Source organism: Panthera pardus, unplaced genomic scaffold, assembly GCF_024362965.1.
Source record: "Panthera pardus isolate Hobbes unplaced genomic scaffold, ASM2436296v1 HiC_scaffold_6, whole genome shotgun sequence".
NCBI classification, from domain to species: Eukaryota; Metazoa; Chordata; class Mammalia; order Carnivora; family Felidae; genus Panthera; species Panthera pardus.
In genome coordinates, this window is record NW_026526991.1 from 74,455,075 (window position 1) to 74,475,780 (window position 20,706).

The following is a 20,706-nucleotide window of genomic DNA, read 5'->3' on the forward strand; positions in this document are numbered from 1 at the left end:
AAACTCAACCAACTGAGCCACCCAAGCACCCCCCATTTTTTTTTCCTTAATTTGATTTTAGAGAGAGAGAGAGAGCAAGAGCAAGCACAAGTGGAGCAGGGGGCAGAGGGAGAAATATAGTCCTAAGCAGGCTCCACTCTTGGTGGCGAGTCTGACACAGGACTTGATCCCACACCCCTGGGATGGTGATCTGAGCCTAAACCAAGATTTGGAGGCTCAACCAACTGAGCTACCCAGGCACCCCAGGCGTCAGATAATTTCTTAATAGATGGTGTCAGTTTTGCTTATAAACTGGAATCTGATCATTGTCCCCAATAAATATCCAATAATGTACTGGGACATGCCAATGAGTATCCTGTTACTTTGATATATGAGATCAGCATCTTCTGCAATCTTTGCAATTCCCTATAATCTTGGGCCATAGCAGAAAAGGGATAGTTTCTTTTGAGGCAGAGATGAAGAAATGGAGTTGCAGTTAGGGAAAGGGCAAGGAAACGTTGATCACAATAGAGAAAATTGACCTTAATGTACAGTCTCAACAGCATTATATTTGTATGGGAAGGATTTGGAACACATTCATTCATTTCTTATTCATTCATTCATTTATTGATTAAACATTTACTAAATAACCATGAAGAATCAGGCAATTAGTCACTGGGAAGTCAACATTAAATACTTCATGGTCATTGCCCAGAAGGGGCTCACAGTCTGAAAGATGCACATGCAATATTTTTAGTTCTATCTAAACTTAGAAATGGGGAGAAATGGTAAATATAGTTTCCAATATAAAGCTTAAGTTGGGATTGAAGAAGTAGCAGAATTGGCCTGAGCACAGTCTGCAGCTAAGTAACAGGTTGTAATGTCTGGGTGCCCTGGACCCTGAAGAACCTAGGATTGTGTCTTACAATTGCATTTAGGTGATGAATCACATGTGCTTAAAGAATTAGCACTTAATGGCATATCATGGCTATGTTACTGAACTAAGTGCTACTAAGTAAGAACAATTATGCCTTGACTTCATGAAGTTTATATGTAAATTCATTGGTCATTGGAGCACCTGAAGAAGAGGAGAAAAAGAGACTTATTTGATGTTTGGCTAGTGAGTGAGAAGCAAACCTGATACAAGATCTCTTAAGACAAGTTATCAGAATGGTTTTGGCTGAGTTGAGCTCATCCCAGAAGCCACCTACCTAGGTTGAGAAGGAAAGCTGCATAAAACACAGAGTTAAGAAGCAGCTATCTTAGAGCAGCTAATCTGTCTCAATTTTCTCACTAGTTCCTTCAGAAAAGCTGTACCATCTTGTTTGAAAACAACGTGCAATGGTTAGTCAATATTGGAAAGGATGACAGTGCGAAATCAAAGGAAAAGTCAACAGTTAAAATTACGTTGCAAAATTATGATAAGAAACAGATTACCCAGGGGAGATTGTGCTAGCAAAAGCCAGATAACTGAAATAAAAAATCTGGCATCTGTGAACTTTGTGATTAAGTAGAATACAAAATGAATGTTTAGGAATTTCAATTAAATTCTATGCTTCTCTTTGGTGATGATCCCACTTAGTTTTATGATACTCCAGGTATCTCCAGCTATCTGAAAGGGTGTTGTGAAATTTTGTAAGCAAAATAAACTTACTAAAGACAGATAATTAGGTATAAGAAAATATGCTTGACTGGAACTCATGAGATTTGAATTCTATTTTAGCTTGCCAATAACTAGTGTGAATTTGAACAAAAGAATTCTTTCTGACTCTCAGTTTCTTCACTTTTAAGTTACGGAAATGGACTGGTTTTTACAGTACCATCTAATGGTATAATTTTGTTTTTTTGCACACCTCGGGCCCCATATATGTAAGGGGCTGGGCAGGAAGTGGTATTTGTGATTTGGAAATCAGAGTTTTGTAACTCTCCAAAACTGAGGACTCATTATTACATGCTAAATAACCTCATACTTTCTTTGGGAAGATGGGGATGAAAAATTGTCTTGAAGCTGGTAAGACCCACAGAGCACACAACTAAGCCCGAGGGAAAAGTAATACTTATTGGAGGCTGAGTCTGGCAGCGAAGAAGGGATGGGCCAAAGGAACCCATAAGGGGACTTTTTCCTACCTATCTTATTATTTCTTGGGAACTTCTTTTTTTTATTGTATTTTATTATTATTTTATTTTATTTTTCCTAATAAATGTCACTAATATCTGACTCAATAAAGTACCATAATAGTCATTTTCTGGGATTTTACAATCCCTGAAGTCATGTTGCTGATTGCTTTACTTTAGTCTTGGCAGAAGCAGGTAACATACCCCTGCTTTTACATGATTTACAACTGAACAAAGCCTTTTGTTTTCCCCTGCTCAGTTCTTAATAGGGAAGAACAATTGTTTTTTTGTGTTTTGTTTTTAATTTGAAGGAATCATTCTGAGCTGCAGTCAACACCCATCCCAGGCATGTAGAGTCAAGTGTTGTGGCCAGCCAAAAGGTGACTTTTGGGTCAGGTATTAACAGTGGAACGACATTCAGATATTTTACCTATTGGGTGTTAAAAGACTTACTTGTGAAATACTTAAATACAGGACATTGCGGCTTTAAAAAGTGTGCAAATGTTTAGGTTGCCACCATTTCAAGTGGTTGCTCACAACACAATCAAGGTGTGGCATTTGTACCACACAGGTCCTATCTTGCTGATTATTTATGGTAATTACACAGGAAGTGAATGAACACAGTGCAAGCTGGAAAAATAAAGAGAGGTTGTGATTTGAGGGGATGGGAGGGGAGAAGTGAAGAGATAAAGGGATAGTGAACAAAAAGGGTGTGGTGTATGTTCTGATTCTGAAACCATAGTATCTGTCAACCATGCAGTAGATATAAAGATCTCTGTAGCATTGAAACTACTAGAAATCCCCTTTAAGCTTTTGTTCCTAACTGCTGCTTTTGAAATGTATCCTCTTAAATATACACTAGAATTGTCAAAGAACTATTTTCCAATTTAAAGCAAAATAAAGTAATTTGCCATTTCTCTTATCTGAATCTTTATGTGCTGATTGGAAACTATTATTTGCACAAAACCATTTGTTGATATTTCCAATTTTTTAATTTCTGCTATGCTGCTGAATAGTTCTTTCCATAAGCATCTGCAAAATTTAAAACATACATTCCCAAACAGTTTCTTGTTTAAAGGATTTCAAAACTTTTTGTGTATAATGCTGATTAAAAAAAAAGAACTTGGGGAATATTTCATATTCTGTTTGGTTTGATTCATACTAGTATCTGTACTTTAGCTTTAGTATATATTACATATTTAGTATATATATTAATATATATACTATATACTAAATAATATATAATTACAATTATAATACATATAGCAATTATGTTTAAAATATATAATTAATATATTATATGTATATATAATATATACAAATTTATATTTAGTCCATTTTTGTTAAACTGTCTAAGCTTTAGCTTTCTTAGCAGTAAAACGGGATCTGAATACTTCCTAAAAATTACTGAAAGGATGAAACAAGATAATTAGACAAACAACTAGCACAAATTCTGACAGTGGTAGTTAATGAATGAATGTATATTATTAGCCTGACAAACACAGTTACATCTTCCAGAAGTTTATTATATAGATATCAAAGGTCCAAAGGATAATTAGAGATACGAATTCAGAGATCTTGAGAGTCCCATCATTCAAAATTCTGCATTTATTCACATAATTTATATTATGTGGTCAGGAAAGGTTTCCTTGTATATATGTTTGTCAGATAAATAGGATGAGTATGAGCTAGGCATCTTGAAGAAAGGAGTGAAGAATAAACAAAGTGGGGATAGGGATTAGGTCAAGGAGAGGAAATGAACCTACGCAAAGTTTTGCTGAGGCTCCCAAACTTGGCTGTACATTGGAATCATCTGGGGAGCTTAAAAACATATTGATCCCTAGCCCTGGGTCCCACCCCCAGAGTTCTGATTTAATTGGTCTGGGATGCCTAGACTAATGGGATTTTTTATAGTTCTCCAGATGATTCTAATGTACATTCAAGGTTCAAAACTATTGTTCTGCAGGCAAGAAATAGGGGAGCTGCAAGAAAACAGAGAGAAAAGGTAATGGGTAAGGAGGATAGAGTGGCTAAGATGGAAGAAGTGGACAATTCACGAAATGCCTAGCAGGCTGTGCAGTGCTATCCTGTGCTGAACTATGCTAAGGACTTCAGGCTTTATTCTGAACAGAGAATAGTTGCAAGGAAAGGTCTTGCTTTCACTGGGTGCAGGGTCAGAAACTGACTGTAAAAGTAATCTAGAGGCAGGAAAGGGCATCTGGGTGGCTTAGTCGGTTGGGCATCCAACTCTTGATTTTGGCTCAGGTCATGGTCTTGCTGATTGTGGGATTGAGACCCACATGGGGCCGTGTGCTGACAGTGTAGAGCCTGCTTGGGATTCTCTCTCCCTCCCTCTCTCTGTCCCCCCCCAGCTCCCATGTGTGTGCACTCTCTCTTAAAAAAAAAAAAGACTAGAGGCAAAAGAGAAGTTTCATGAATTAGTTTGCAGTTGTGCAGGCTAGAGAAGATGGTAGCCTAAGCCAGGGCAGTGGCAGTGGATTGGAAAACAATGGAATGATTTGAGAGAACTTAAAGGAAGGGCTGACAGAAGTTGGTGACTGACTGGAAAACAGGGTGAGATGCTATTAATTAAGGTAAGCCAGAACAAGTGGAAGTCTGTGAGAAGAATGTAAATTCAGTGCTGGAAATGCTGATTTGAAGTGTCCAGTGGATGTCTAGATGGAATTGTTGCTAAGCAGCTAGATATGCAATTCTGGACCTAGAGGAAGCAAGCATGGGGTCATGTGCATTGGATACTGAAGGCAAGGGATCTGTGACTCAGGTCTCACACAGACTTCCTTTTCCTCCTTTCATTGTACCTCCATGGGGCTGGCCCCACTGGACCTGAACTTCATTTAGGGCCTGTCACACAAATCATCTTTTAACTTAGCATGTAATGTCAGTATAATACTAAAATAAAAGGGGAAAATGAGAGGAAGACAACTTATTACAGAGAACTACTTTGTCACAACTCTTTCTGTGGAGACAGTAAGATACTGCATAAGCACCAGAAAGACAAAATCAAATATGACATGGGCTGTGCATCCCACAAACCAAGGTTGTTTCTTGGCAGCCATGTTTTTTCTTACCTGATCTTGGCCCCGTGGTCAAAGCTAATTGGACCAAATGTAGTACCTGACTCCTGTGGGACCAATCTGATACACTCTCTGGAGAATTTAAACTTGAGAGACATATTAATCACAGAGCTCTGGAAGGAAAGTCAAAGGATTCCTGCTGTAGAATTGCCTTGTTTCCTCCATTCCTGTGAATGGTTATTAGACTTTTCCTTGGATTCTGTATGGCAGATTATACTCATGGTCCCAGCATAATGTCCATAAATTCTTGTTTAAATTGGAAATATTCTAAATATTTAACATAATGCAGCCATTGCAAAATTGGGAAGCCCTCTAATTTACTCTTTAATACTGTTTTGCAAGATTATTCATTAAATGAAAAAAAAAGGCACTGGAAGAGTTATATGGATAGTATCATCTCATGTGAAGAAAAAAATTTCTGTGCAGGTATGCATAAAATTTGAAATGACTGACAGCCAAATTTTTTTAAATTTTTTTTAATGTTTTTTTTTTTTTTTTTTTTTTTAATTTTTGCGACAGAGAGAGACAGAGCATGAGCAGGGGAGGGGCAGAGAGAGAGGGAGACACAGAATCAGGCTCCAGGCTCTGAGCCATCAGCCCAGAGCCCGACGCGGGGCTCAAACCCACAGACTGTGAGATCATGACCTGAGCTGAAGTCGGACACTTAACTGACTGAGCCACCCAGGTGCCCCTGACAGCCAAATTGTAATAGTACTTCCTTCTTCTGGGTTTGAAATTGTATAGTTAGTATTTAATTTCTTTTTGTTTTTTTTTTTAAGTTTAAAATTTTTTTTGTTTTTCTTAACCTAGCTTGTATTGATTTTTGTAACTAGTAATCAAAAGACTCTTCACACAATTGAAAGCATGGAGATAAAAAACCTCAAGAAGCTTAACTCTGTAGTGAGACTCGGAGAGGGGCAGAGCATTAAGTTGGAATGACATTAATAATTAGAAAAGATATTAATTAGGAGGAGTAGTCAGACTCCAGATTATAGCAGTCTGATATTTTTCCATGTTTATCACTTTATAAACAACAACCCCAGGTTCTAGGAATAATTGAGTATGAATTATCCTTCTTGCCGTACAAGTATCTGAAGATAAAGCTTATAAACCTGTCCAATTTATAATAGCATAAGAGATTGTTTTGAATATTTGAAACATTTTCAACTGAAATTTTTGAACCTAGTCTGGATTTAGTGGCAGTAGGAAAATGTTTGTGCTAACTTGTCCTTAATAACTGCTTTAGTATCAGTATCAACTTCTAAATCTATAAACACCTCCATTAATCTTTTATTTGACATGATATCTAGAACAAAATGACAGCAAACTCAGCAAAGATATTTAAAATATCCAGCTACTTGAAGAATAAAAATATGCCATCTAGTTTATGCATACCCCCAAGGAATAAAAAAGTGATGTTATTTTGTTTAAGTGTGTCTACCACAATCTACTGCCAACATTTTGCAATTAACAATTTCCTCTCATTACTAAAAGGTAACAATGTAGCTTGTACACTCATCTAGATTCCATGCAGTTATGAATAATCTCTCAGTGGTATCAGTTGAAAAATGATTTGATTTTTTCAAAGATGTAGGCATATGCAATTAATTGTGACAGTGATTTTTAGCCCATATTTACTGCAAAATATAACACATTGAGGAGAATCTATAGAAAAATGCAAATGTTACCACCTCACATATTAGGAAATAGAACACTGCTGGCAACCTAGAAGTGTACCCATGTATGCCTAAAAGAGTGTATCCTCCCCCCTTTCCTTTAGATATAACCATTATTATGATTTTATGATAATAACTTTATATATATACATATACGTATACGTATAGGTATATGTATATATATAGTTTTAAGACCTAAGGTAAAGGTAGGGGCACCTGGGTGCACAGTCAGTTAAGCTCTGACTCTTGATTTTGGCTCAGGTCATGATCTTACAGTTTTGTGAGTTTGAGTCCCATGTTGGGCTCTGTGCTGACAGTGTAGAGCCTGCTTGAGATTCTCCTCTCTCTCTCTGTCCCTCCCCCTGTTCTCACCCTCTCTGTCTCTCAAAATAAATAAACTTTAAAAAAAAAAAAGAGGGTGCCTGGGTGGCTCAGTCGGTTAAGCAACCAACTTTGGCTCAGGTCGTGATCTTGGGGTTCATGAGTTCGAGGCCCACGTTGGACTGGCTGCTGTCAGCACAGAGCCTGTTTTGGATCCTCTGTTCCCCCTCTCTCTCTGCTCTTCCCCCAGTCACACTCCCTCTCTCAAAAAATAAATAAACATTAAAAAAAAAAAACAGACCTAAGATAAATGCAGTTTGGTGTGAACCTGATAATTGTATCCAAAATTTTATTTGAAACTGTATTTTTATAGAATAAGGATCTCCAGAGCAACATTGTTCAACAGAGCTTTCTGTGATAATGGAAATGGCTCAAAAATCACTCTCTCTTTTCATCTCAGTTTTTCCCTTTTAAAATTTTTCATTCTATGAGATATTCTATAAAGTTTACTGCCTTTGCAAATAAGCTACTCTTCATCACTTTCTACAAATTAAAATGAAATCAGGATAGAGAATCTCTCACAAAATAATTCATTGAGGATACTGTTAGGCCTGATGCTTTTCATAGGAATTCCTGAAACAGCAAAGCATTTACACCTCATGTAAGAGAAATAACTGCTGAGCACACTCCCAGCATGCTTTGTCCCTATTTGGCTGTCACTACAGCTGTGTGACAGGTGCACAGATTCTTTTTCCTTTTTAAAAATAATTGCAAATAGCCTTCCCACCCCCATCCACTCAGTAGGTGGTCCTAAGCCTTAAACAAAACAAAGCAGCAAAGAAATTATCTCCTTGTCATTTAATTCTGCTTATTAGGAATGGTCACTTTCCAGAGTTAATTCAGCAAAACAATTGCCATTCTCTATCATTGCAGAGGTTAAGCACATGATAGGCTTGGCAAAAGTAGTGAGCAAATGCTCAAAACTCGGAAAGTAATTGTGTGATGTACTATTGAGAGCATTAATCAAACACTAGAGCAAGGAGACTACAAACAGGAACAGCAAGAGCTTAGGAACATATTTATGGATATGTCTCCTCAGGCAATGGAAACACAAGCAGAAATAAACCATTGGGACTAAACCAAAACAAAAAGCTTTTGCACAGCAAAGGAAACCATCCACCAAACAAAAAGGCAACCTACTGAATGCAAGAAGATATTTGCAAATGATATATCTGATAGGGGTTAATATCCAAAATATATAAAGAACTTTTACAACTCAACACCAAAAACCAAACAATCTGATTTAAATATGAGCAGAGTACCTGAATAGACATTTTTTCTGAAGAAGACATACAGATGGCTAACAAACACACAAAAAGATGTTCAACATCACTAATCATCAGGGAGATGTAAATCAAAACCACAATGAGATATCATCTCACACAGTCAGAATGGCTATTATCAAAAAGACAAGAAACAACAAATATTGGCAAGAATGGGGAGAAAAAGGAACCTGGTGTGCTATTGTAGGAAAGTAAATTGGTGCAATCACTGTGGAAAACAGTGTGATTCCTCAAAAAATTAAACAGTGTGATTCCTCAAAAAATTAAAAATAGAAATGCCATATGATCCAGTAATTCCACTACTGGGTATTTACCAATAGAGAATGAAAACACCAATTCAAAAAGATACATACATACCTCTATGTTCATTATAGCTTTATTTACAATAGCTGAGATATGATAGCAACCCAAGTGCCCACTGACAGATGAATGGATAAAAAAGATGTATATATATGTGTATACATACATATATATACGATGAAATATTACTCAGCCATAAAAAATGATGAGATCTTGTCATTTCCAACAACATGGATGGACCTAGAGGGTATTATGCTAAGTAAAATATACCAGGCAGAGAACAACAAATACCATATAAGTTCATTCATATGTGGAATCTAAAAAACAAAACAAACAAAGGAAAAACAAGAAGAGTCTTATATACAGAGAACAAACTAGTGACTGACGGAGAAGAGGTGGGTGGGGGGATGGGCAAAATAGGTGAAGGGAATTGGGAAGTATAGGCTTACAGTTATAAAATAAATGGAGATGAAAAGTACAGCCCAGGGGGTGGGGGGGGGGCACCTGGGTGTCTCAGTTGGTTAAGCATCCAACTTCTGCTCAGGTTGTGATCTCGTGGTTTGTGAGTTCAAGCCCCACATTGGGCTCTCTGCTGTCAGCACAGAGCCTGCTTCAGATCCTCTGTCTTCCTGTCTCCCTTCAGATCTCTCTGCTCTCCCCCACTTGTTTTCTCTCTCTCTCTCTCAAAATAAATAAATAAGCTTAAAAAAAAAGAACATCATAGGGAATATAGTCAATAATACTGTAATAGGCTGTGTGTCCAGGGTCCTGCAGATCTGTTTCTTGCTTCAACAGTATTTGGACCGTACAGACCCAGGAATGCCCCTTCTGTCAGCCTCCTACCAGCATCCAAACTTTTTTCCAACCTTTTTTCCAGTCACAAACTTTGGAGCCATATTCTCAGCCAGTCTGCCTCTAGGACCAGCCAACACCCTATGTTGAACATAACTCCTTATTACTGATTACCCATGAGCTCCCATATTTGTCAGAATTATTTCACCGATGTGGGAGACACTGTCAAACATCTGGTCAACATGCATCTGCTGGCCTCCTACACCTACCTCTCTCTGGGCTTCTATTTCCAGTGGCTCTGGAGAGAGTGAGCCATTCCATCTACGAGTTGGTTGAGGAGAAGTGTGAGGGAGCTGAATGTCTCTTAAAGGTGCAAAACCAGTACTGCAACTGCTCTCTCCTCCAGGACATGCAGAAGCCATCATAAGATGAGTGGGGTAAAACCCTGAACACCAAGGAAGCCACCATGGTCCTGGAGAAGAACCTGAACCAGGCCCTTTTGGATATGCATGGTCAGGGTTCTGCCACACAGACTTCCATCTCTGTGACTTCAGGGAGAACCACTTCCTAGATCAGGAGGTGAAACTCATCAAGAAGATGGGCGACCATCTGATTAACCTCCACAGGCCAGCTGGCCCCCAGGCTGGGCTGGGTGAGTATGTCTCTGAAAGGCTCACCCTCAAGCATGACTAGAAGCCTCTGAAGCCCAGAAGCCTTTGAGAGGCCCCTCTGGCGTCCCTCTGGTGCCAGGGCTTATGCCTGAGCCTCTCTCTGCAGTCACTAAGTAGGTTTTTAACCATCTTGGAGCCCTCCCAAGGCATGGATCAAATGGAAACAATAAAGCTTTTAGCAGCAAAATAATATTGTAATATTATAATAACATTGTATGGTAAACTACACTTATCATAGTGAGCATTAAGTAATGTATAGAATTGTTGAATCACTATGTTATACTCCTGAAACTAATATAACATTGTACGTCAACTGTACTTAAAAAATTTTTGAAAAGCAGTGATAGAATAAAACATGTTTGGCTACCTAAAAATGTTAAACTCCATATTACTATATGATCCAAATGTAACAATAGGTTACTCTCTATTTTTGTTATGTAAGGAGGAATTTTTAAATCAATTTATAAAAACACTAAATAAATGACCACAAATAAATCCCAAATTAGTTAATACATCTAGTAAACAAATACCTCCTTTCATTTGGTCCCTTCCCTCATCAAATTAGAAAAATCTTGGGAATGCCTGCTATTAGCCTGGCTTGGTCCAATCACTGGAACTGGAGGTGGTAATGCCTTTGCAAACTCCTACTTTAAACAGGTGGCCAGGGCAAAAGTTATACAGAAGGGGGGGCGGGGGGAAGATTATGGTACATGCACCAAAGGAAGGGAGTTTAAAGTGTTGGGTGCACAAAGTGATTAACATAGTAAAATTTGGGAGTAATATAAAATTTAGATCAATTACTTTACTTGTTAGTAGCAGGTTATATGGAAAATGTGATTGGGAAAAATGGAGTTACTGGCTAATACATAATTTCCAAAACTTTGTGCCTCTCTAATGGGAGTAGCTAAGAATTTCCTCTAACTATAAAATTATGTCTCTTCTTACCAGAAGAGATTTCATGAGATTGATAGCATAAATGGGGATTTAAATTGAAACTCCAAATTCTTTTGGCATGCAGATACAAAGTATGAAAAAAATAAAAGATCATAGCATATAAAAATAAACATTAAAAAAAAATTTTGTTTCTTTATTTTTGAGAGAGAGGGAGAGACAGAACGTGAGCAGGGGAAGGGCAGAGAGAGAGGGATACACAGAATCCAAAGCAGGCTCCAGGCTCTGAGCTATCAGCACAGAGCCCGACATGGGGCTTGAACTCACGAACCGTGAGATCATGACCTGAACTGAAGTTGGATGCTTAACCAACTGAGCCACTCAGGCGCCCTAAACATTTTTAATTTATAGGGAAAAAAAGTTTTATATTTAGTTATCCAGTGAGTCTTAAAACCTGAGCTTTAATTCTACTGAAATATTTGGAAGTCATTCTCACTGAGCTGGCCAATTCCCCTTATGGAGGATGAATAGAACCATCTCAGCTCTGAATAACTGAACACAGTGGTTTCCAAAACAGGAAACAATCTGCCTGGGACATATCAACGCAGCAATTTCCTTTTCTGAATGAATGTATTTGTATTAAACTGGGAAACATTTCTGAACATGGTTTACTAGCTAGAAAACCATGCTCTTGGGTAATGTTTTCACAGTTTGCCATCATTAGATGAGAAGAAACATGAACTGTAAAGAACTCTATTTCAACTTAATCTTTTTTCTCACCCTCAATATATATGAATAGACAAGAAAACTGTTTCTGGTACAATCTATCTTGAATTTCATCACAAAGAATAAACAGCCACAGGAATTCTGCAGGTTTATTATTAAATATGAACGAATATATTTTTAATTTTTTTATTATTTTATTTTATTTTTTAATGTGAAAATTATTGTCAAATTGGTTTCCATACAACACCCAGTGCTCATTCCAACAGGTGCCCTCCTCAATGCCCATCACCCACCCTCCCCACCCTCCCACCCCCCATCACCCCTCAGCTTGTTCTCAGTTTTTAAGAGTCTCTTATGGTTTGGCTCTCTCCCTCTCTAACTTTTTTTTTTCCTTCCCCTCCCCCATGGTCTTCTGTTAAGTTTCTCAGGATCCACATAGGAGTGAAAACATATGGTTTCTGTCTTTCTCTGTATGACTTATTTCACTTAGCATAATACTCTCCAGTTCCATCCACGTTGCTACAAAAGGCTAAAATGAACAAATCAGGAGACTATAGATGCTGGAGAGGATGTGGAGAAATGGGAACCTCTTGCACTGTTGGTGGGAATGCAAATTGGTGCAGCCACTCTGGAAAGCAGTGTGGAGGTTCCTCAAAAAATTAAAAATAGATCTACCCTATGACCCAGCAATAGCACTGTTAGGAATTTACCCAAGGGACACAGGAGTGCTGATGCATAGGCGCACTTGTACCCCAACGTTTATAGCAGCACTTTCAACAATAGCCAAATTATGGAAAGAGCCTAAATGTCCATCAACTGATGAATGGATAAAGAAATTGTGGTTTCTATACACAATGGAATACTACCTGGCAATGAGAAAGAGTGAAATATGAACTGAAATTGATATATTAGAATGGGTAATCCAAAATCTCCAAATTGCAAAACATAAACTCTGTTATTTTTCAATTACATTTTCCTTTTTATTCCAAAACTGAAGATACACATACTAGAGTGTTTGAAGGATTTTGTAAAGCAAAGGTGCTCATCAAGATGAAGATTTGAGGTATCACATAATGATGGTTGAACAGTACAACCTATGGTTTATTTTTCTATTTGTGTCTTCCATTTTTAAAATACTGTACTTAATAACTGAGCTCATATTGAGGGGGAAAATATTTTTAATTATTGAAGAGTCCAAATCAAAATACCATAAAAATGGTGTATAAACTCTCACTGGTAAGATATCTTTATAAGCAGTCTATACATTAGGATTACATTTTGCTTTGATTCAAAATTTACCTCAGCAGTGTCTTTTACACACACACACACACACACACACACACACACACACAGACATCACATTCCAGGTAATAGTTGCATGTATCTTATATGTTATACATGCTATACTTGATAATTTTGAGAATTTTTCTTTATTCAAATCTCTTCTCTATCACTCTTATTAATAACAATCAACTTTTAAAACAATTAAATTCATAATTTCAGAGATTGGTTTATAAGGTAAATTCATTCTGGGCTTTGGCACAAAACTGTATTATAAAAGCAAAGCACAAAGCATTTCTTATTAAAAGGATATATTTTCTCTTGCTTTCAGTTTCCATGAGGAAACAAACAAACAAACAAATGCTATGTACCAAAGAATATGGAGGTATTTTCATTTATGTGTCAAGGAGCAATACATTGATATTTGAGCCAGACTACTTATTATACGAATGATCTGGAAAAATAGACAAAATTAAATTATCTAATAAACCTAAGTTAGATAAATATTGGCTAGTTATTTGTAAGCAGGAAACCCACCTGTAAGAATTCAAGGGTTAAGCAACATAGACAAAGCACTGTTGATGTAAAAAAGCTGGGAGTAAGTGCAATTGTTAATTAGGTTGACTTGCCCTTCTTAAGTAGTGTGCCAGGCTTCCCTTTTCTACAGTTAAGATCAATGGGGAATTGTCTTTGAGTGTGCGGATATATCATATCACAGTACAGGAAGGTGCTCTTGTCTCTAGGCAGATTCTCACTAAGGTATTGTTGAAATCCCACAGAAGAAAAAAATCAGTCAATGGAAGTGTTCTTTCAGTGGCACAAAGAGCTGGTAATCTAGCTTGTTGGCTTCCACATCCAGTGTTGCCATTGATTTGCTCTGTGATAAAGCACTTAACCCTCAGTTCAGCAGTCCAAAATAAAGGAAGCTTTGCTACAGGAATGGCAGCAGTTTTAATTAATCTTCTTAAGGAGCTCTAAATCCCTGGCTATGTGGCTAGGGGAAAAGTGCATAATTAAGGGTTCTGATCTTCTAGGGAGAGAAAGCACTAAGCTGGAAAGTCTAACCATAATGAGCACATGCCAGAAATGTGATAACTATGGGTTACATACAAAAATTGAAAAGGAAGATAAATTAGCCTAAGAAGTTATACTGAGAAAATATGACCACCTAGCAATCAGCATTGGTTTTGGTCATTTGAAATATGAGAATCTGTAAGTACCTAAAGAATTACAGGGCAGGAATGACTTCTTGTTTGAAGGGTAATACTGTAAGTAGTACCTTTTATTCAAATCCTACTATGTTTTAGGCATTCTCTGGAGGCAATTTACATATATATATATATAACTTTATCCAATCATTACAACACCACTGAAAGGTAGGAATTATTGTCTGAACACATAAGCAAACAGTGGCACTGCAAGGTTCCTTAATTTGCCCAAGGTGATAGAGCTATTGTTCAGTGCAGAGTTAGGGTTTAAACACAGATTTAAAAACCCTGTAGTTGTCACTCTAGGTTACAGGGATATGAGCCAGTCTAGGTCTTGATATTATTCTAAGAGAACTTGTTTGATGATGGCTAAGCATAAAGAAGACAATTAATTCCCTGGAAGTTTTCTTCAGTGACATTTTGTCTCTTAGGCTGAGTAGTCAGATTTTGTTCCTAAGTGAACAGTCCTAGAGAATTTCAAAAGAAAGAGAGTAAATTCGGGGCACCTGGGTGGCTCGGTCGGTTGGGTGTCCAACTTCGGCTCAGGTCATGATCTCACGGTTCGTGAGTTTGAGCCCCATGTTAGGCTCTGTGCTAACAGCTCAGAACCTGGAGGCTGCTTTGGATTCTATGTCTCCCCCTTTCTCTCTGCCCCTCCCCTTCTTGCACTCTGTCTCTCTCTCTCTCTCTCTCAAAAATAAACATTAGAAATTTTTTTTAAATACTTGATAAAAGAAAGAGAGTAACTTCAAGAGCCAACTTCCCCAAAGCAGAGAAAGACTTGTGGCCCTCATGAATTCCTGTTATGACAGTCACATGAAAAATATTGGACTCGATATGAACAGTTTTGAGAAATAACATAGTAACTCATCTAATAGCTAATGCAGCAGGAACTGCTTAAAAGGAATGAAATTATATTTACATTGTAGAAGTATGGAGTTGTTAGCTCACTGCACAATGAAACAGTTACCTGTGATGAAAATATAGGTCTTGGGAAGCCTGGCTGGTTCAGTTGGCGAAGCATGCAATTCTTGATCTCGGGGTTGTGATTTTGAGCCCCACGTTTTGAGCCCCACCCCCTGATGGGTGTAGAGATTACTTAAAAATAAAAAAATCTTGGGTGGCTGGGTGACTCACTCAGTTAAGCGTCCAAGTCTTGATTTTGGCTCAGGTCTTGATCTCACGGTTCATGAGATTGAGCCCCATGTCAGACTCTGTGCTAATAGTGTGGACTCTGCTTGGGATTCTCTCTCTCCCTCTCTCTCTGCTCCACCCCCTCCAAAATAAATAAATAAACTTAAAAATTTTTTTTAAAATATGGGTGTTAAACTATATTCCCAAAATGAATAACTGACATTTTTCACCAAGTGGCACTAACTTCACTTAGTTTTACAATTTTGAAAAACTTAAATGTAATACATTTTTACCAAGTTACAATTTCTCTGAAAGAGAGAAATCCTAAATGTTTTGCTTATATATTTTACAAAATTAAATAGATACTATAACATCAAGAACATAAATATGAAATCGAGAAACTTTCTGGCATGAGAACCGTTGCTTGGAAAATACATCCTTAATTATACTACAGAAGGAACAGAAGAGTGCTCCTAAAATAAAATTAGTTATTTTTACATTAAATAACTAGGAATCAGTGTGAGGTAGTGAAAAGGAGACCTGGGTTTATTTCCAGTTTTCCACCAGTTAGATCTTAGATGAATTTCAAAAACAAGAGGGTTGGATTTGGTGATCTCAAATGTTTTGTATGGCTCGCTCTATATGTCTAAATTTCCTAAGAGCAGGATGAGTAACTTACAAAATATTTTCTCAAGCAAGGGTAGAATCATAACCACTTGAGTCACTGAAATGTTCACTGGACAAGCTCTTCATGGAAGTGCCATATGAGAAGATCCTTCCTTGGCTCGGTGCATACAAAATGATGTAATGTTTTAATAGGCCTCACCTTGTCTGGTGGAATCATTTTATCAGTTGATTTCTGGGCTGACAGCACCAAGAGAAGTGCTCAAAGTGGCCTATATATGAGATTTTAAATCCTTTTATTATGCTGCATGAGGAATTTGGAAAAACCAACATTCCAATGTATTCCAAATGAAAAATAGCACTATCTCTCCCCACTTATGGTGCTTACTATGGCAAGGTGTGTGCTGTGTAAAACAGGCAGACACACAGGGGCATCTGGATGGCTCAGGTGACTGAGTGTCTGACTTCAGCTTAGGTCATGATCTCATGGTTCATGAGTTCGAGCTCCACGTCGGGCTCTGTGCTGATAGCTCAGAGCCTGGAGCCTGCTTCGGATTCTATGACCCCCTCTCTCTGCCTCTCCCCTGCTCATACTCTGTTTCTCTCTTTCAAAAGTAAATAAACATTACAAAATTAAAAAAAAAAGCATGCAGACACACGATAAAGTTTTACTTAGCAAGAAATTCTCAATGAGGAGGAAACCCTAATGATCTTACAATTCTTTTTATCATCATGCATTTACATGGTGAATTCCTTTAAGGAAGCCTTCTTGGAAACTTTTTCCAAGTAATATGGAAAGGTTGACATTTAGCCATGGTTGAAGAATCACCAAACTTTTCTATGTGGGTGGGGGAAATTACTTTGTAAACAGACAACTGGAATATTCCCTCAACATAATAATAATAGGGTGAAATACAGTAAATAAACTTAATGTTTCTCTGGCACTTTCTCCTCTCTTTTTGGTCATCTCTTGCTTTACCTGTCTTGCTTTTATGACCCCAGATTGAGTCGCATGCTCTAACGACTCAGCTAGTCAGGTACTCCACCTGTGTTGCTTTTAAAAACCAAGCAGCATATGCAACAAAAAAGCAGAACACAAACATTTAAGCAACCTTATTAGCTTTTGCTCAAATTTCTCTTTTCTCAGTTTAAAGTTATAAGCCAATCTTTCTCCCCCTTTAAAATTTGGGCATTTGAGTTTTAGTTTAGAAATACAGATCAGGCAATCACTGTTTGTGATTCATAAACTAAGAGTATTGTATATTACCTCTTCCCTAACCCATGCCCAACCAGGAAAAAAGAAGAGTATTTGTTTTTTTTACATTTGTCTCTGTAGATCATCAAAGTAGTTCAGTTCAAAAAACACATATCAAATACTATGCTAAGTATTGGAAGCAAAAAGCTTAAAAAAGGGTGATTATTGCTGTCATGGAGCTTATAAGTTAAATAGAAATATAATTATAGCAGTAGTAATAATAATGATAATGCCTAACATTTATTGAATGATTCCTATGGTGCCAACTAGCACTAAATGTCTTAGATAAATTATTTCATTTAATCATCTCTGGAATAGGGATTATTATTTTATAAATGAGTAAATTGAATAGAGGGAAGTTTAGTAACTTGTCCATAGTCACACTTGCAATAAATGATAAAACTGTGTTGAAACTTGGGTCTATCAACTCTAGAACCTCATAATCTTAATCAGTACCTTAAAGTCCTCTAGGAGCGCATATAAAAAGAAATCAAGACACTTGGGGGCACCTGTGTGGCTCAGTCAGTTAAGTGTCTGACTTTGGCGCAGGTCATGATCTCACGGTTCGTGAGTTCAAGCGCTGAGTGAGGCTCTGTGCTGACGGCTCAGAGCCTGGAACCTGCTTTGGATTCTGTGTCTCCCTCTCTCTCTCTGCCCCTCCCCTGCTTGCATTCACTCACTCTCTCTTTCTCTCAAAAATAAATAAACATTAAAAAAAGAGAAGGAGAGAGAGAGAGAGAAGTGAAGATATTTTACAGAAGGACCTTCCTGTAACCTATGACTCCGGAGATGTCCTATTGATGCCATATAAGAGGCAATGAAAGTAAGATAGATGTGGTCTATGAATTCTAGGCCTTCATACAGAATCAGACCAAGTTTTGATAAAAAAAATAAAATATTCTTTCCTTTTAATTCATTCTCTAATTTCCAGAGGTCTGGGTGGAATGCTGGGACAGGGAAGAACACGGCCCCCATCCTTATAGGTTTCAATTCTAGCAATTCATACATAATGCAGAAACTTCAGATTTCCAGGAATTTGTAAAAGCAAAACTAAACAAAAACAAACCAACAATACCCTGCAACTATCTGCCCAAAATTATCCAGGCATAACAGTTCTTGCTGCTATCTTTATATTTTTAGTTTTGAGTAATGAGCTCTTTGGAGAGAAAAATATTGAGGATAAGGCTACATAGCAAAATGCAGAGAGAGGTAGATTGAGGTACATCTCAATTTATCTTGACAGTTTTTATAGCATTTAAAAAATAACACATAATTAAGGAAGACTTATTAGAATTTAGGCAGAGTTAATATTCAAAAAATTTCTAGAGATTAAAACTTAAATTTTCTGTCTGTTGCAAGATTTTCAAGGTTTATCAAGACTTTACCCAGAAGAATGCACTTTATGGGAAAAGTCTGACAATGAGAAATCGTATCTTTTGAGATGTGACACTAACAGGCTTGATAATTCAAGGAAGGATATTGAGAATTAAGGACCAAGAACAAAGATAGAAAACAAAAACTTGTAGAAAAGTTTTTTTTTATTATTGTTCCAAACAGTAAATAGATGTTTCATTTTTGTCATAACTCTAAGTTAATGAACATTTTATAAAGACTAGAGAAGAAAATTGGATTTTAACTCTGTGCAAGTTCACTCAACTAGTAGTTAATATTTGTTCTGAACACAATTTGCTTTTTTTTTTTTATTACATCTGTAAGCGTCTAACAGATGAATTGTTCTGTACTGTCCATAGACTCTGGGATATACAAAAAGAATATATATTCTTTTTTAAAAAAATTTTTAATGTTTATTTACTTTTGAGAGAGACAGAGACAGAGCATGAATGGGGGAAGAGCAGAGAGAGAGGGAGACACAGAATCCAAAGCAGGCTCCAAGGCTCTGAGCTGTCAGCACAGAGCCTGACGCGGGGCTTGAATTCATGAACCATGAGATTATGACCTGAGCTGAAGTCAGATGCTTAACTAACTGAGCCACCCACATGCCCCAAGAATATATATTCTTTTAAAATCAATGAATAATGAGGTATGGTTATTAGGTTGAGTTTTCTTAAATGACCCTATCATAATATAAACATTCCAATATGCATTATTCTTTTTCACATGATCACTGTATAGCATCAAGCCCAATTATTTAATGTATTAACGTTACTGTTACAAATAATTTTAGAGATGCTCATTTGGGAATAGCTTTCCAACTCTGAATTGTATTTTTGAACATTTACTGCTCGTGAAACTTTCCCTTTAAGGGTGGTTTAATTTTTGCAGTAAAGCTAAAATCATCAAGCCAAGTCTTATAAACAAGAAAGATTGCTTATAATCCAAAATGAGCTGTCCCTAAAGTAATACAACTAACTCTGATATGAGACTTATGGAAAGTGGAGGAGTGATGATAGGAGAGGCATGTTGCACAATGATTTGCTTGGATAATGCTAAGTGGGTGATCAGCTAGATTACTAACTGATGGTGGAAGAGTAACACATTCATGGTGAACTCTGCAGAACAAACAGTCGAATTCATAGTTGAGCTTTTATTTGAGGACATACTCACTCAGGTGGAGCAATCCTACTTGTCTGGACTGGACTAACCAAAACGGTAAGTTTTATGGAGGGACAAAGAGCAAAGAGAAAAATGGGGATTATGGTGATATAGGGAAAGGTTCTGTGTATTTTTAGATTAAATGAATAACCTAAAATTTCATTTTTACTGAAAGGTTTGAGACTGAAAGCTTTATGCTAAAATCAAAATAGATAATTTACTCAATTATATTGAATGATGAGGACCAATAAATCATGACACTGTTCTTCCCCCTTTCACCTATGTTATTAAATTAAGATTCACAAAATAAGTAATTAAACCAATTGTTCACAGGCATCATTCAAATACTCCCAACTGTCTTCCCTTTTGAAAACTGGCATTTCTGCTCAAACTATCAGTTAAGGTATATTTTTGTAAAAACAAGAAGAACTTTTCAGAAACATATAATAAATACATTTGCAGTCATTATACTTGAGGGGCGCCTGGGTGGCTCAGTTGGTTAAGTGTCCGACTTTGGCTCAAGTCATGATATTGTGTTTTGTGGGTTCGAGCCCCACGTTGGGCTCTGTGCCGACAACTCAGAGCCTGGACCCTGCTTCAGATTCTGTGTCTCCCTCTGTCTCTGCCTTTCTCCCACTCAGTCTGTCTCTGTCTCAAAAATAAATAAACATAAGATAAAATAAAATAAAATAAAATAAAATAAAATAAAATAAAATAAAATAAAATAAAATAAAATAAAATA

General features: G+C 37.1%; 1 protein-coding gene and 1 pseudogene across 4 annotated transcripts in view; one reads left to right on the forward strand and one right to left on the reverse strand.

Annotated features, from left to right (window-relative positions):
• The window catches only part of CUNH12orf40 (chromosome unknown C12orf40 homolog), a 263,127-nt gene that overhangs the window by 198,714 nt on the left and 43,707 nt on the right, over window positions 1-20,706 (reverse strand). The window lies entirely within an intron of this gene.
• LOC109268823 (ferritin light chain-like) lies at window positions 9,798-10,314 on the forward strand (annotated as a pseudogene).